Source organism: Lycorma delicatula, chromosome 1 (assembly GCF_047948215.1).
Source record: "Lycorma delicatula isolate Av1 chromosome 1, ASM4794821v1, whole genome shotgun sequence".
Taxonomy (NCBI): Eukaryota; Metazoa; Arthropoda; class Insecta; order Hemiptera; family Fulgoridae; genus Lycorma; species Lycorma delicatula.
The window spans coordinates 238,536,567-238,554,746 of record NC_134455.1 but is presented as its reverse complement, the minus strand read 5'-3'; the positions used below and the strand labels follow the sequence as shown (position 1 = coordinate 238,554,746).

The following is an 18,180-nucleotide window of genomic DNA, read 5'->3' as shown; positions in this document are numbered from 1 at the left end:
TTACGATTTCGTAAGAAACGATTACATACGATGGAGTCAGTTGCACCTAGCGTAAAAAAAACTGGCAACAGGAGTAAGCTAGAGCGCATGCGCTCTGCTCTTTCCCCCCTCCATGGCCATCTCACTACTGCGACCTGTGGTGACGGCGCTTTTCATACTTCAGTAGATTGTGCGCTTTCTTGCTGATTGGAGTTCAATTTTTTCTGGTAGCTAACGCGAGTGTTTTCTTGTGCGCTTCGGTATATTATTTTTTATTTCGTTTTTAGTTTCGGAAATGCTTACTCTTAGTAGTGTTTTAACGTTTAATGTAACTTATCTCGCATTTTCAGTGTGTTATTGGTAGGTAATTTCATTTGCAATGTATTCAGATTTTTCTTGACTGCTCGTTACTCAGTTTCGTATATTGCGTTCTGTACTTATATTTATCATTTCAGTATTTCGTTATATAGCTTCATATAAAAAAAAAAAATATTTGATTGATGGCTACTAGCCATTCATTTTTTAAGTATGTATCAGTTCGCATTTTCTGTGTGCTTGCGACCTTGTAATATTTTTTAATTAGAATGAATGATTTTTTTTTTTTTTGTTCTTGAATAGTCGTGTTTATCGATGGTTATTTTTCCGTAAATTGTTGTGTTCGTATTTCTGTGTGCATTGTTTTTGTTTTTTTTTTTTGTATTGTAAACTTATCTTACGTAATATCATTCTAAAATAATCCGTGTTATAATATATGTTATTGCCACATAATTAGCAAATGGAGCGCGTGACGTATTCAAATGAGTTAAAACTACTGTGTACTGATAATCTTGTGTCTGGTGTGGTGTACTAGATTCTTGTTTGGCCTGAATAGACTTTGCCCAGGTCTACGTCTGGCATTAGCGCGCGCACATCATGCTTCTTGTTTAGTTCGTAGACGTAGGTGTGTGTGTTTATTAATAGATAATACACTCCTCGCGTAACTGGAATGTGTTGTGTGAACTATCTTCTTTCTGTTGTTGATCTCTTTCTTTCATGCTCCGTACATATCTTAATAACTGGGCGTATAATTTTTAGTCGAAACTGGATAAATAATGTATTTCAAGGAGTCTCAATGCTGTTTAAATCATTAGTAATAAATGCTGTGCTGGTTACGTAAGAAATTTGTTTGTCTTCGTTAATTTGACTAACTAAAGTTCTAATTCTAAACCTGAACTCGTTTGATAGTTTTTGTTTGTCTTCTATTACTGTGAATGAGAATACTGTTGTTTGTTAAGAAGTTGCTATCTTTGTTGATGAACCTAAGTGGTCAATAATTCAAAGATTAACAGTTAAATGAAAATTCATTTGTTTGGAACAGTAAATGTGCCATAATATTCTTTTATCATAATAGATATATATATATTAACAATAATTTGACTGCTTTTTTCTTAATCTATATAAAATTTACTAGTTTTTTTTTTTTTAATTTTATTAACTGCATTCTTACAATTTTCAGATTATTTCATTTGAATTAGTTTAATATTTTTAGGATTAGCGAATATTTCGATATTAAATTTTATTGTTGTGATACTGATGAGGTAATCTGTCTGCCCCAAAAAATTATATTTTAAGAGTCTTTCAGTAGGTTTAGGAATGTACGCGTATGTTATTTTTTTTTAGCAGAACTAGTAAAGCAGTGATGCTCGTAAAGCAAAGGGATTAAGGTACTTGTCTGATATAACTGCAACCAGTATTTTATTACAAATCTATTTTCACAAGAGAGTAGCGTTTATTTAAGATAATTTACGATTTAGTTTACACTAATTCATTTTATTATTTTGCCACTCTTCTCTTATTCTCCCAAAGCCAATGAATCTCGTCCAATATTGGATTCTATTTTTTTTTTTTTTTGAAAGGTACTTTTCATATTCTAAAATTGTTAAGTAGTGACATTTTTGATTGAGGGGGGGTAAGTTGGAAATTCAGATAAAACATAAGAGATCACCATTGAAAAGTGTATTATGTATTGTCAGCCGGTTTTAAACTTATACCCGGTTTTTTGAATTTTATCGTATACTTATGTAACCCACAAGTATACATACGCTTGCGTACCTGTTTATAGTTTGTATTTTTTTATAAATTGTATTTTATTTGAAGAGCGTGAAAAAAGTTTATTAAATAAAGTTAATAAATACTTATTTACTTAATTTTAATGAATTTTATAATTTGAATGTATTAAGAAATAATGATGTATTAAGAAATGCTTTACTCTTTAAAGTATTTTAGCAACACATCGTAATTTGTGTGTTCTGAATACAGATTTTATGAGTAATATCCAGTTTAAAATCAAATATTAGTTATTAAAAGGCGATCGATAAATAAATTCTTTAATATTATAATGCACTGTTTCTACTTTAGTTCAGAGATAAAAACGAAAGCGGTTTTCCCTATTAACAAATAAGAAATAGTTTTATTTTTTTTAGTTACTTTTTTACGCTACGTGTTAATTTATGTTACCGTTCAAAAACGTGTTATTAACAAAAAAGAGATTAGATTAACATACGCGAAATACGGTAGTACTTCGTCGGATGAAACGAACAATTGTTTCATCGAGAATCGGGAAAATTATTCACATTTACAGTTTTGGAATCGTGGAATTCAGTAATACAGTACCCCGTTTATCGACAGGCTTGTTTACTGAAAATATAAGTTTATTTTTGTACAGTTACTACAAGGTCAATTTATTTTAAAATGATCCGTTATGAATTACGAAACAAGTAGAACGATCAAAGGATTAAAATTCTTAGCTTCGTCACTAATATTTCTAAATAGCTTTTTTGAGCAAGGAAGTAGAGTTCACGAGTATCAATCCTTTTGAAGATATTAACGCATTCATTATTACGTATAATATCCTTATGAATTGCGTAGGTGATCGGTTGAAGCAACGAGAGTAGAAAAAACTAAGTATCAAAAACGGTTATTTCCTATGAGATAAGTAAGTGGAGTTAAAAAACTTATCGCGTGTTGTTAAAAAGATTTATCCAAATATTAATGTTTTTAAAACACAAGATTACTTTTGGTGCTAATATCTGGTGATTTTTTTTCTACATCGTTAAAATCATACATTTTTAATCTCCTTTTCTTGGTACCATCCGTGCTGACAAGTGTTGCAAAATGGAACGTTGATGGGTGAAGGAGAGAGAATTAAAATTCATTTCTATGTGATGGCATGTTTCATATCGGTGGATTTTAATTTAGAACTCAAAAGTATTTGTTTCTGTTCATCTAGGGGGAGAAAATTGATTAAAAAAACGATGGAGTGATGGATTTAATTGTATTCTGTTAGAACTGAATAACAGGATATTTTGTTTACATCACTTTGAAAGTACAGCTATGCAATTATGAGTACATGTTACTTGAAATTGACCGTTATTTATGAATTTCAACCTGTTACGTTTTCCCTTCGGCACATACCATCAGTATTTTATTTCTTCTAAAGCATTAATATTTGCTATTTATTTTTTGGTAGTTGTAATTGTTAGAACATAAAAAAACATTATGTACATACACACACACATATATATATATATATATATATATATATATATATATATATATATATCAGTTTATCCGTTGAATATTTTGTGTTTTGAAGGGTGTCAATTTTCTTTATTTAAAAACTTACAACCTACTAAATGATCCATTGTTCAAATAAAGCGCAATAGCCCAGGATAATTTTTATTATTGGGAATTTTTTTGTGAAAAACGGTCTAGTTAATATTTATAATAGCTTTTACGTATTACTTAATTTTATTGCTGATAAGATTGCAGTTCTGAAAATTTAGAAACCCTTACCGGTAAACCTTTTGTAATTATTTTCCAACAAAATTGATCGATTGATTCGTGTGACATTCCGGAGGCCTTCACTTGCCTCGTTTGACCTTCTTCATTTCAGGGCCTGTAATTTTGCGTCCTTTGTTCGCATAAGTGAGCATAGCAGCAGCTTCTTACTTCTATGAAACGCCAAGATATATATATATATTTTACGGGCACGACCTAGTAACTTACAAATTTGCTTTTTAAAAACAGCCAAAAATATATATAAATAAAAATACACACATTTTTTTTTTAATGAAGTGCGTTTTCATTAATGATCGTATCCGTTTTTTACAGAAATTCTTTTGCGTCTTTGAATCGATTATAGTAGAAAGAACCAGACATACAACGTTATTAAATCCCTTTCATTAATAATAGTTAATAAACATATTGTGAAGCGATTTAAACTTATAAAAGTGATTTAATTCAATAATTCTGTGATAATTGCGTATAGGTGCTAAAAATAAGCTGAAGTAACGTAAATGTACTACCTAATGCAGTAAGATATTGAAATATTTATTATCACAAAATCTTTTAAAAAAATTCAGTTCTGAAATTTATAATTTTAATGAAATATTAACACGTAGTATGTTTCAGTATTTCGTTACATCTCTTGGAAGCATTAACATAAAAAGCGTATTTTTCGAGTGCTTCGACGCGTTATTACTTCAGACGTTTCAGTGTGTAGGATGGACATTTGTTGATGTGTCTAAAACAGCTTGGATCGTATCTGTAAATGTTGGATCATAATCAATTCTCTAAGTGATGCTTATTTTGAGAAATTTTATGAATTATTCAAACCGTACAAGAGTAAACGTTCTAAAAAAATGCGTATGCTCTTTTATTAAAGATCGAATTTATCGGGAAGTATATTTTAAAAATCTGTACAGCTTTTAATGTTGTGCTACATTTTGTTCCGTTGTGGAGGTAGAATTATTTTTATTAGATCGGTTACGTTTATAAGAAAAATAATCTGAGCAGGATTATTTCTTTTTGAAGTTGCCTAATGAATTTAATTATGAATTGTACTCGGCTGCTGAATTATTTTCATCGTGATCGGCATTTGATAAAAAAATGATATTGTGTTATTGAAGGATTATTAGTCGAGTAGTGATTTTTAACGATCGATTCAATTTACAGAACTTATTCACTTCGGAAAAAAGATCTATACTGAAAAATTGTTACATTTATGACGTTCAATGATTGTAAAACATTGAAGATATTTATTTTTTCAAGTAATTTCTTTGAGCTTTCAAAAACCAAAGAGTTGTATCCTTTTATTGGTTGTTTGATTACCTTACTAAGTATCTATCGCAATGTGAAAGACGACAAAAAATTGGAAAACTTTAACCTGCAATTCTATTTTAGTCAAGAATGGTTATTTAAAAAACGATGTGTATTCGTTTCGAGGAAAAAACGTGAAATACACGAGTAATATGTATAAAATAATATTTATGTAAAATAAATAATATTATTATGCCGTGGAGGAATTTATATTTTGTATTGGAAGAATATCATTTAGCTGCAGCACGGGCGGCCATGTGCAGTGTACGGTGAGTTGAGAGACAATTATTGTAAGGCGTAAAACGAAACATAAAGCTTGAATTTGAAGTCAGATATCCCTAAAGCTCGATTTCGTTATTCAGTATGTGCATTACCTATTAATAAAAATGATAAGACAGCTTTCCATCCGTTTAAAAAAAGTACCAGATTTTTATTACATTTTTCAATATAGTTAACTTTCAGATTGCCGCGTAGCGCATAAAGTTACAGCGAAAGAATTTTCGAAGTAGATGTTCTTAAGTTTCTTAGTATGGTAACTAAGTTTGAGCCCTGTTGTGTAAAGGTTCAGGAGTTTGAGAACGCGATAAAAATATTCCCGTACCCGAGGTATTTAGCGATATGGTTTTAACATTGTTATCCTTATATTAATAAAAAAGTAAAGAAAAGTTGAAAGATGTGGTACTGCATTCGGAGGTTTTTGGTGACTAATTGCAGTATATTATGCAAAGCGGGTAGATTTTATTTGAAAGATTTTTGGAAGAAGTGGGTTTTTACGTAGTGTTCCGGCGGAGCGGCTTCAACATCCATATCGATCATCCGTTTCATTCTCTTGTTATACACACTAGATCAAAAGAAGTGTTATAATACTTCTGATTACAATTAAGACATGAAAAACCCTAAGAAGATTCGGAATTAATTTTTAATACATTTCCTGTGGGATAGATAAAATACCTGGTTATTACACTTTTAGGTCGTTTACGCAATTTATTTTTAACTTTTTATCAATGAATAAATTGTTTTTTTGTTTCATGGCTTTTGGTCGTCAATACTGTTTTATTTTTGAATATTATTCAATTTTATCTTATAAAAAACAAAATGTTTCGTAATGAGTTGTTCATCATTAAAGCAATCTTAAAACGTGTGAATATTACGACCAAAACAGTGATACAAAAAACAAATCGTTTTGCACGATTTTGTTTAAACATGACATAGTGCATTATTTAGACCGCTTATTAATTACTTGTAAAATAAATGAACAGTGATTCTTGAGTACGGATAAACCATTGCTTCCATTTGTTCAACGTTGTTGCAGATCACCAGTCAATTTTTTGTAGTTGCTTATACGTATAAAACATTAAAAAGAATAATATCCTCAAATCACCTATCCGTTGATTCATATTAGGAATAATTTAATTTTGTAACGGGAATGTATTAATATTAATTGCAACTATTTTTACTGTTTTAGTACGTAAATTTTGCGAAATTTTAAGTTCACTGCAGCCATTATGATCGTGACTTTTACAAAAAAAAATATTATAAAAGTAATTAATTGTACATGCATTATATTTTAATTGCATTAATCACAGTTTTAAGAAACTAATCGTTTAATTTTGAAAAAAGCAAACACAAACGGGTTCTGCGTGTTAATTCAGAAAATATTCACTGTCGTGTACGGGTCTACACATTGACTGAACCACAGCTCCTATGTACAAAATTTTATTACCTCGTTTCTTTCATTTATTTAAGGAAAAGTTCCAAACGCTCCTCCAGTTTTTATTTACTTTCTTATTAATACAGAAAAACAATTTTTAAGAATTCTTAAACTCGAAGCTCGGTAAATAGTGTAAACTACGGTCCCAAAATACGCAATCGTTTTACTGTGGGTGTTGTAGATTAATTAAGGAAAGAATTAGCTTTTTAGATGAGCAGTGAATTTTTAGACTTTCCATTGATGAGATTCAGTATTTAAATCAGAATGAAATGCTTCAGTCACGGTAAAATTATGTCGATAAAGTCGTTCTTTTGTCTTAGCAGCAGTATCCCTCGTAGGTTTCTCGCCGTTGTGTTTTTTGAAACTAAATTTAAATTTACGCGGGATTAACTTAAGGTTTATCCACGTAATAATTAAACTAAAAAATTTAATTAAAATCCAATTTAAAAATCGCACCGAGTTAAAAAATAAATTTTTTTCTGTCGTTTAGTTTATCAAGTTGGTGCTAAATTACGGGTTAATAATTTTTTGTTAGCTTTAATTAAAAGTCGACTTTAAAACGTCTAAATTTAAAGAAAAACTGAATAAGACAACAACAAAACAATTTATGTTGCTTTTGGTGTTATATTGAATTATAATAAGCTAAAAATTTCAGAAAAAGCCATATTTGTCAGGAAAAAGATGTAAGCCTAAGAAATGTATCCGTATCATTACAGGTTTGTATGAGAATTTCGCGTATATTTGTTAGTCGATGATATCATTTGTTTTATTGTTACGTCAAAAACGGTTTGAGTTTCGAAAACTCAGAAGCGTCGTTATCTTCGTAGGTGTCATTGCTGCAGTACGTTCGGCTTCAATGATTTCCGTTATTGTCATTTCATTTAATATATCTCCATCTATCTTGAGATAGATAATCTTGTATTTTATCAAACTGTGTTTTTTTTTTTAACATGTAGTATTTCAGATAATGTAGTTTTGATCTTTTATCGAAATATTCTTTTCTAATTCAACCCTAGAACTTGATACTTGACTGTAATAAAAAAGAAAGTTTCATGAATTCAAGCTATACGGTATCTTGATCATTAGTGGTTTTTTTTTAAATTTATATTTTTCAGTTCACACTTTTTGTAAGGTTTTTAAATGTAAATTTTGTCAAAGATTATTTTTCTTTAAAAACATTTTTTGTATATTGCTTTCTAATTTAGTTGAAATTTATCAAATCGTCTTATCACAAATATGTCGCTTGTAATTCATTTTTTATGAACAATTACGTTTTAGTGTTTTCATATCATTTAAAACTCGTGTAGTGAGGATATAATAGATGTGATTTAATATTTTTTTGAAATTTACTAAAGAATTTTCTTTAAATGGCAGACACCAGATTCCAGCTTATAATGGAATTGTAATAAATAACTTTTTTGCATCTCGTTTAAGATGATATCTGACCTTCGTTTATTACACAAACATGCGCAGTTAAGGTCGTACAGACCTTGTCGATACAAAGGTATATCGGGTTCGATGGAATAGTTATCGAACTTATTATACGTTCAATTTTTATCCGACCTATTGCAAAAAACAGTATTCTTTACGTTTCGTTTGTTTGTTTGTGAGATTTCGAGATAAATGTTGCTATGAAATGTGATAATATTACGTACACTTTCCGCGTTTATATGGCACTCTGTTATGAAATATCGAGATTTTTATTCTATCGCAATTATTTAACCAGTGGTTTTAAATTCTTATCGTAATTTGTACACTTATTTAATAAACATAAGTTTATTTTACACAATTTTGAACCGATAAGAATGTTTGTTTACCATTATCAATAAAGTGCAATGTAATAATCACGTATGTAGCATTACTTTTTTTTTTTTTTGAAAATCATGCCACAAAATTTTATTTTATTAAATACTACTAGATTTTTTGGTGTCTCAAAATTTTATGTTTTTAGCAACGAGATGATTATTTACTTACAATTACGATCGTTGAGTCATGTAACAGTGTACCTATCACCTTAAGTAATAACTTTTAGGTAGATTTCATAAGAAAGCTACCTATTGTAATGGATACCATGATTGAACTACGGGAAAATTTCCACATATCGCCTGACGTTTCACATTCCCCAGACCTCAAAACCATCGTCAGCTCAAAAGTTTATATATACGTTTATTTATTTATTTATTTATTTTTTTGAGGTCAGTGGACCACTTTAGTCAACTGTGTTTCGTCTTTTCTTTTTATTTTTGATTGCTTCCCAATACTTCTTTATTCTGTCAGATCTTGCTTTTCTGAGTTCTTCTGAACAAACCCTCGTTGTTGTTTTCTTTTATTCAATTTTACAACTGGAGTTTGCTTCTTTTAGTATTTTTACATTGTCAGTTTTGTTTCGTAAATCTTCTAATGTGATTTCTAGTTCTTGCATATCTTGTTTAATTTCGGTGATCCAGGTCGGTGTTTTGGATATTTTCCACTATTTCTCGACCGGTTTCCTGACGAGCCTGTTTCGTTATGTTCTTATTATATGTCTCCGAAGGAGATTCTTTTCTTCTTAAAGTAGTCTAGAGCTGGTTTTACGTCTTTATTTACCTCTTGGTTTGATATGAGTCTTCATTCTCCCCAGTCAGTAAGTCGTCTTTTGTTTATGCATGTTCTTAGAATTCTTCTTTCTATTGGGATACATCTTTTGTTATATCTTGTTTTGGTGGTATTTTGTGCATAACTGAGCTTTTATGTTCTTTCTTTCCAGTTAGTTTTTCTTTGAGGTCGTGTGTGATATTTTCTCCTAAATATTTAAACCGTTCAACTAGCTCGACTTTGTGTCCGTTTATGATCACGTGGTCCAATACCAGGGGATTTATGGCCATTATTGTAGTCTTTTCTTATGATATTCTTAGGCCTATTTTTCCTCTAGTTCTTCCAATGAAGTTACTTGGATTCTAGCTTCTGCGATGTTATCGGCTAGAAACACCAGGTCATCTGCAAATCCTAGATTGTTTACTTTGATATGGTTTACATATTTCCTTGCTTCAGTTGTTACGTGTGGCAGGTCTTTTTTGTACCATTCACTCATTACATATTCTAGGGCGCAGTTGAAGAGCAGTGGGGATAGTCCATCTCCTTGTCGTAAATTGTTTTGATTTGGAATGGTTCTGATGGTTTTCCTCTGAATTTTATTTTGGAGTTGTGTCAGGTAACGTGAGTTCTATCATTTTTATTAGTTTTGGATGTAATCCTAGGTTTCTTAGTATTTTCAGAATTGGTGATCTATGAATACTGTCTTAGGCTTTTTGGAAATCTATGAATGATATTATTGGTTGTCTTTGTTTCATTTTGTGTACATCTACTATTAATTTGAGAGTGATTATTTGTTCAGGACAGCTTCTCCACACGGTCTAAAATCCCCTTTGATATTCTCCCAGTTCATTTTCGAGTTGATATTTTATTTTATTCAAGATTATTCTTGGGAGTATTTTGTATGTGCAATCTAATAGTGAAATTCCTCTGTAGTTTTCGGGGTTGATTTTGTCTCTTTTCTGTTGTAGCGGGTGTATGAGTGTAGTAGTCCAGTGCTTAGGTAATTTTTCTTCTTTCCAGATTTTTGGGAGATTTTCTAGAAGTGATTGTTTAATCTTTTTCGACAAGCATTTCCAAAGTTCTGCCGCTGTCTATACACATTTATAAATATATTTCACTTTCTTGTGGACACGATAACTGCTCTAATTTTGCGTCAATCACTTTCAAATTGTGCCTTATCTCGTCCCAAAATTTCGGTCGAGTTCATTAACGGCCATTATGGAACTATAGAGGTGGTAATGGGGGGCTTTTTCGAAAAAACAAAATATCGCTACAACATTTTTATTAATAAAATATCGAATTCGTTTAAAGTTCCTACTATTCTTTCGATAAGGGCCTAAAACTTTCGAAGTAAAATTTTTATGATATCACCAACCATTGGCCCAGGGGGTTGAAAAAATGGGGTTTTGAAGACAAAAAATCATCTCCCTTAATAGGCACAGTATCGAATCGGTTTAAAGAGGTGGTTAGTCCTCTAAAAATTACCTTAAACTTTTGTCTGAAACAAGTTTTGATATGACAAACCCTTAAAACAAGGGATGACCAAAATGTTGCTGGATTTGTAAGAATATGGGGCTTGTCGTATGCGAAACATGTGTAACTTTTTTCACATGCAATAAATTAAAATTTTTTTTAACTTTATGGTTGAAATCATTTTTATCCCCTGCTTAGCAGCGGTGAAATTTACCTCCTCCTTCCGGCGTGTCGGAAGAGATTTTATTTTATTCATATCGTAATTTTAATACCGGTGTTTTATATTTTATAATAACATTTAGTACGAGTATTACATATACCGAAAGGTGTCCGTCTTCTCACTGCACCCGTCTGGCATTACCCGTGGCAATTTTGTCTGTAGTACTGGGCCTCTGATGTGTCGTATTACTGTAAAGTACGCTGTCATTTATTATACGGGAAACCTCATTGTTGTTATCACTGACTCATTTATAATCGATTTAATTTATCTTTAGATGCACTTTTTCAGAGAATAATCCTGATTTTTTAAAAAATTTAATTGTTTTAACAAAAATTTGTAACACATTGTAGCGATGCGTTCTAAATATTGAACAAATTTCTGTATCTAACATTACTATAATTTTTCCAACGTTTACCGAAAACTCTTCTCTTTTGTTACGTTTTGGTTTCACTACAACGTTGCCGTGGTATTTAATTTTTCTTCGCGTAAAAATGATGATGTTTAACATAAATCTTTGTATACATGTAAAAACATAACATGACTAATTTCATAACATACTAACAACAGTCAAACGAGCAATAAAAATATTATGGCTGTTCTACTGATTGAGCTTACCGAATTGACATTTGCTGATAAGTAATACGATTAATTTGTTTTTTTTTTAAATACTTATAAATAGATAAATAACGTTCGACACGCTGATGATTGTGGTTTTCTGTTGATACGCAGACATCTAGTTAGGTTACTAGTAGAGGCAATTTGTCATCAAAATAGGCTGTATTTGAAAATCCTTACCTACCGATTGATCTTTTGTTCATGCGTTAGGGGTGATCAGGGAAGCTTAACACCAGATTTTTTTAACATTCCCCTTTCCATAGATCCTTTGAAAAACTCAGAAAGTTTTTGAAATGCGTTTTTCTCTGAATCTTTGCATTTTAGAGAAAAGTTTTTCAAACAAAAAATGTAGAGTGCATTCTCCTCTACAATTAATGTCTTTGAAGTTATGCCGTTTAATTTGAAATTGAAATACTAGGTGGCGCTGAAGTTGTAAAAATGTGTTTTTTCGGGGTTTTCACCGGAAAAAATTGTTTTTCGTCTGTATTGCATTTGGAAAAGTTTAATCTCATCTTAAAAAACAGACAACTTTTATTCAAAAAATTTTCATGTACGACTTAACATTCCAGAGTTATAGCGGTGCAATGGCAACGTAGCGGTCCTATTGTTACTGTAGCCGGGGAGATCGGCATTGTTCAGCGACTAGACCGGTTTCGAACACGTGCCCAATTCACAACATTTTCACACTTTCACAAGCTACAGCTCCAAAGTCGTACAAGAAAATTGTATAAATAAAAGTTGTCTTTTTTTTGTTGAGATTAATAACTTTTCCAAATGCAATACAGACAAAAAACAATTTTTTCCGGCGAAAAACACGTTTTTTACAACTTCAGCGCCACCTAGTATTTCAATTTCAAATTATACGGCATAACTTCAAAGACAATATTTGTAGAGGAGAATGTCCTCTACAGTTTTTTTTGAAAACTTTTCTTCTGAAATGCATAGAATCAGAGAAAAACGCATTTCAAAACCTTTTTGAGTTTTTCAAAAATCTATGGGAGGGGGATGTTAAAAATCTGAAGTTAAGCTTCCCTCATAACCCCTAACATATGGAAAAAACATAAATCGGTAGGTAAGGATTTTCAAATAAAAATACAAGTTGAATGTGTACTGTACTTAGAACATAACTAGCTTCGGTAAATTAATTATACAGAATATTTCATCGGGTGTCTGCCTTGAAAATGCAGAAACTAATTTGTGGCTAATTTTCAATTTCTGTAATTTCGAGCTTATTACTACATTAAAAGGTATTGAAATTTTATTTCTCAACGGCTTGCACAAAATAGCTACATCAAGTTTTTTTGTAGTATACGCATTATTTAATGATTAAATAATAATGATCAGTACTTTTGTATGTTACGAAAGAAATATTTTTGCAAGTTGTTTCTCTGTTGACAGTCGCTGCATGATTCAATAAAATCAAATCTAAGTTTCACCCTTATAAGAGAAAACCAATGAAAATCTGAATGCCTTTTGAAATATACCACAGAGAATGTTTTTGTTTTAATATATATATTTTGTTTACTCTTCGTGTTTAATGAGATAGTTAACAACGCCTTTTCTGCTTCTTTATTCGTAGTTCAAGTTTTCTGCTGAACTGCTGCAATGAAGATACTCCTGTGTTAATCAGTGTAGTTTTTATGTTTTATTTGGTTTTGCTGGTATTTCACATCGATAAATAAGAGATTGTACTTTAACATAGTACATTGAGTTTCAAGAGTAATCAATTTTTATAAACTCTGAATACTTGAAAATTCGGAATGTGAGCTCACGCAATTTTTTATTGTAATTGTACGTTTTTATTTAAAGTCATGTCAGTCTCATTCATTTTTTTTTAGGTTTTATCGACTGATTTCTTTTTGGAGTTCTTGATTTTATCAATTATTAGGAATTTTTCTATCAAAATTCAGTACTCATTTCTTCTGTTTTTCTTTTTATATCTTGAGGGATCCTTGATATCAGTTGAAAATTTCCACGTTCAGCAGAAAATTTATGCGTGTACGGTAATATGAAATATCTATCGAATCTTTCGTAAAATAAAATTGATAGACTCTTAAAATCAAAATATAAACATATTCTGTTTGTCTACAGATCAATAATTGGAATTCCAAATTATTTTAACGGTGAAGTAATGTAGTTAGTAATTTATAAAGTCATCCTGTTGAATGAACAGAGATATCTGCTCTATCCGATTCGTTAACGAAAACAGCGTAATCTTTGTTAATTAATTAAATTTATTTATTTGTATAACGCAATTAGCCCAAATTACAAGGTTAATACGTCACAGTTACAGTTAAAGTCAGCCATTATAATCAAGTTTATACGTTAATTGTTTATTGCTTTTGACATTTTTTCATCCGTTAAGTATTAGTTTGACGTCACATTTGACTAAATCTATGTTCTGCTATTTTTTTCATTTACAAGTATATCTTGCCGCATTATCTTTATCTTGTAAAAGAATTTTCCCTTTTCTTATGATATTTATACATGTGTAATACCATTTTATTAGTTCCTAGGAAATTAATAAGCGAGTTCTAAGAAAATTCTGAGACTTGTAAACTGATCGAGTTAAAGGAAATTCTTTCTTACTTGATGGGTGGGTTATGTGGTGTGATCATTCTCCGAACAACTTCCGAGAGAGTTAACGCGGCTTAGTTGTTCTTTGCTCTGTCATCTGGTTGCGCGGTTCCCTGTCATTTTTTCATCATACTCTATACACCGGAAAATTGTTAATTTTGAAATACAAATTTTACGTATCACTTTTATGATTTCTTAATCTATTATCATAAGTAGATATGTAGTTTAAAAAACAAATGTTTATAAAGATATAACAAATATTTGTTAATTTATCTGACATCCCTTTTTTAATTTCGCTTGTGATAAGTTCAGTGTTTTAATAAGGATTCACAAGGTTTTTTTTTTTGGTAATTTATAAACCAGTTCAATATTTATGAACGTTAGTGAATTTTAATAGAATTTAATTTAAAACTTGCCTAAAGTTAGCGCAATGAGAAATATCATGAGTATAAGTGTAAAGATGAATGCATATTTTGAAAAGTGAGTTACTGGCTATAGTACATGCAAACCTTAGGAATTTCCTTAGGAATTTAAGCTGTTTGTTAGAATTTACTATTTTTTTTTTATGGGATGGAGATTGTTAACAATTTTTTAGCGATTTAATTATGAATTAAATTAAATATTACTTCAGAAAATTATATTTTATTTAATAATATTGCGTAGTTATCAAGAATTATTCGGTTGTTTGCTCAAGGCTGGTCGATTTAATACCAGAACAATCAAAACATTGAACTAGTCATTAAGTGTATTTGTGTCACTGAAACTCGCAAGGTTCTTTTTCATCATATTATCAAGGTTTTTATTTGTATTATTCTTAGGAAATCAAACTTACATTTACAGATTTTTACGAACTAAAAAATACGTGTAATGAGTTGGGGTTCGATGAATAAACTTTGTTATTCTGTACGTTGTGAATCGTTTTATATGTTGTATGTTGTTTATTTTCAGCATATATCCGTGTTTATTTGCTTATAAACGTGTAATAGGCTACATGCAGGCCGTGTATAAAACAAAAAATATTATTAATAATAATCCTTGTGCAGTATTAATTTTGTTCATAATAGAATATTTTCATTTTCTTCATGTATGAAGACGTACGTATTGAATACATATATTATGTATAAATTTTATACGTACTAATTCAACTAGGTATATATTTCGTATTAAATATGCTTCTGCGATAAAGAAGATATAAAGTGTGTAGCATTCTGCTAAATAAAAATCATACTATTTATTTCGATTGTAGTTCGTAGTATTGTAATTAAATCGCATTTTATTTATTGCAGTGCAGTCGTAGTTTTTTCTACAGTTCGACCTTGAGTATTTTCACGGCCACGTTTTTAATTAAAGTCCATTCATTTTTATTTTATGTTCACACTGGTTTCTTTAATTTTTTAATAGTATTTGTTATTAAAGAATAGTTTAATTTTTTGAATTACGTGAAATAAATCTACCAATATTTTCTTTTCCCTATGTTTTCTGCGGTCAATGTTTTATCGAACGAGATTCTTGATTTTTTATTTTCATTCATAGATACAATTTTACATTGGATTTTTTTAATATCGGATCTGTTTTTACTGATTGTTCATTTGAGTGCGGTTTCATGTAGCGTTTAAGCTCCACTCCGGTTTAAGAAAGGCAAGAATTGCATGTGCGTGGGAGCAGACAGGAAGTTGAGCGGACCTCCATCTCGCGGACCAATTGTGCCATTACGCCTTGTTGCTCAAATCCTGCAGGCGGGCTACATCTTTTATATCAGATATAGACGTATATTGTGGTCATCAGTTTATGGATGTATTATTACGTTTATTACTACACAAATTTTATTGTCTTTTATTTATTCCTAATTTGGTTTCTTTTTTCGGCTACAATTATTAAACTTGCTTTTTCATTGTGTTTGTCTGTAGTACGTTTACGATGTCGTTTTATTATTATTTATTTACGTTAAAATAGTAATAAACGGGTGAGGAAGAGAATAAGGGGTAGAAATATAAGTGGCTTTAGAACTGGAAGAATTTTCCATGTTTCTTGTTAATTGTGTGCTGAAATTCGATGGTATTTCGAACGCAGCCGTTTGTTTTGGTCGCTTATCGGTAAAAACCTAGAATCTACTATGTAGAATGCGACTAATTGAATGACTTGGTCACAGATTTTAAATAACATTTTGAAAAAATCTAAATTTAAATCTGGATACTAACTTACAGCTGGGCGGATTGTACACGGTTAATGTGCATCCCACTATCGACGTCATGATACTGTGCTTGGATACATAAAACTACTTTTTCACAAGTATTAACTTGTGAGATATTTACAACATTTCATGTTCTATTCGTGTGATTACGCGTATATAATAGCGTTGTAGAATGTGCAGGTACAGTTATAGAGACAGTGAGACATGTTGGCTAAAGATATAGTTGAAGTTCTGATGCATATTTAATTTGAATCACTGGTTACTGGAATTATTCTTATATTGATGTTATTAAATTGACTAAGGCTTGCAGATTATACATATTTTAATAATGAATTATTGTGAGTGATGAGGAAAAAATATCGCCTGCTCTTCCTTAAGAAGAATTGTTAATTCCCACTATGTTAGTAGATGAAATGTTTTTACTGTTACGTAATGACAGGCCCAGAATTAAACTGTTAAGTGGGCCTTTCCGAGCGTTCGATTAAATCGTATAGATATTCACATAGTATATTTATCAGCACAGTAATAATTTATAGTCTGGTAAGAGATTCATCTGACTTATACGTTGAAAGCGGCAGCTACTGTAGAAATTTTAGGGAGCATAGGAGAAATGTTATCGATTATGAGTTATAGAAGAGTTACTTTCCTAATCAGGTTCAGTGATCGATGTATTTCCAAATAAATTGTAATCTACAATTTATTGTAGTTTCCAAAACGTTTTGACTTAATAATAGCCTGCTCTTTGCCAGAGTTTTTGCGATAGTAGTATTCTGTTGAGGTTAAAAAAAATTAATTTAACATTTTATAGTTTTATCTTATCCGCCGTTTATATAAATTAGTGGTTATAAGACTATAGGTACCACAGTTATCGTCTGCTATAAAAAGATTTTTTTACTTTTCCCTGTAATACCACTATCGTAGTTTAAAGATTGAAAGTCCGTAAGGTTTATCTATTGTGTATGGTCTGTATTTTTTGTATTTATAAAAATTGGTTTTGGATTTATTTGTTTAAACGTAGAAAAAATGTTTACAATTTTTTACAATTGTATTATACGTTTAAAATTTTCATTAATTTTAAACTGTACATTTTCCCGGTTTTTCTTTTGTTTTGCTAGCGATTGTTAAATTTCTTCCTGCTTTCTTTATAACAGTCAAGTAAAAATTTAGATTTATGCTTGGTTGAGATTTTTCAAAGAGATTGAAGCGTGTACGAATCACAACTTTCACTTCATTAACCGTAGGCAGTTATTAAATCAAAAAAATCCTATACCCGATTTTGTTGAAAATTTTTAATTCACAAGAGTCCAGGTTTTATGAGCACATATTTGGCTTACTATTTTCAGTTGGATCCTGTAACGAGGATACATTTACATATTTGTATTTTACTAATTTTATTAATATTAAATTATTGTCTTAATTGCTAATGGGGTTTCTGCTTGCGTCAAAAAATTTCATTTTAACATTGAAATAAAATAAGTAATGACGAAATTAAAATTGAAAAGGGCCTGATAAACTGTGTGTTGTCTTTAATAATTAAGATAAGTTAATTAAATTGGTTTACCTTTGAATTCTATCACAAATAAATAATGATAAACGCCTGGCAAATGTATGGAAATGATGTTCAGAATGCTATCAGAATTCAGTTTGATGTAAAATCTTTTATCTGTTTTAGGGAATGTCTATTGTTACACTTTTTACTAA

General features: G+C 30.4%; 1 protein-coding gene across 8 annotated transcripts in view; it reads left to right on the top strand.

Annotated features, from left to right (window-relative positions):
- LOC142329797 (dual 3',5'-cyclic-AMP and -GMP phosphodiesterase 11-like) overlaps positions 1-18,180 on the top strand; it is a 623,752-nt gene that overhangs the window by 457,602 nt on the left and 147,970 nt on the right. For 4 of the 8 annotated variants that reach the window (XR_012757596.1, XM_075374661.1, XM_075374617.1 and 1 more), the window contains exon 1: positions 178-339. The exons of the other annotated variants lie outside the window; for them this stretch is intronic. The gene's annotated coding sequence lies outside the window, so the exon portion shown is untranslated. Of the gene's footprint in view, positions 1-177; positions 340-18,180 lie in introns of those variants that run through there. 8 annotated transcript variants of the gene reach the window in all.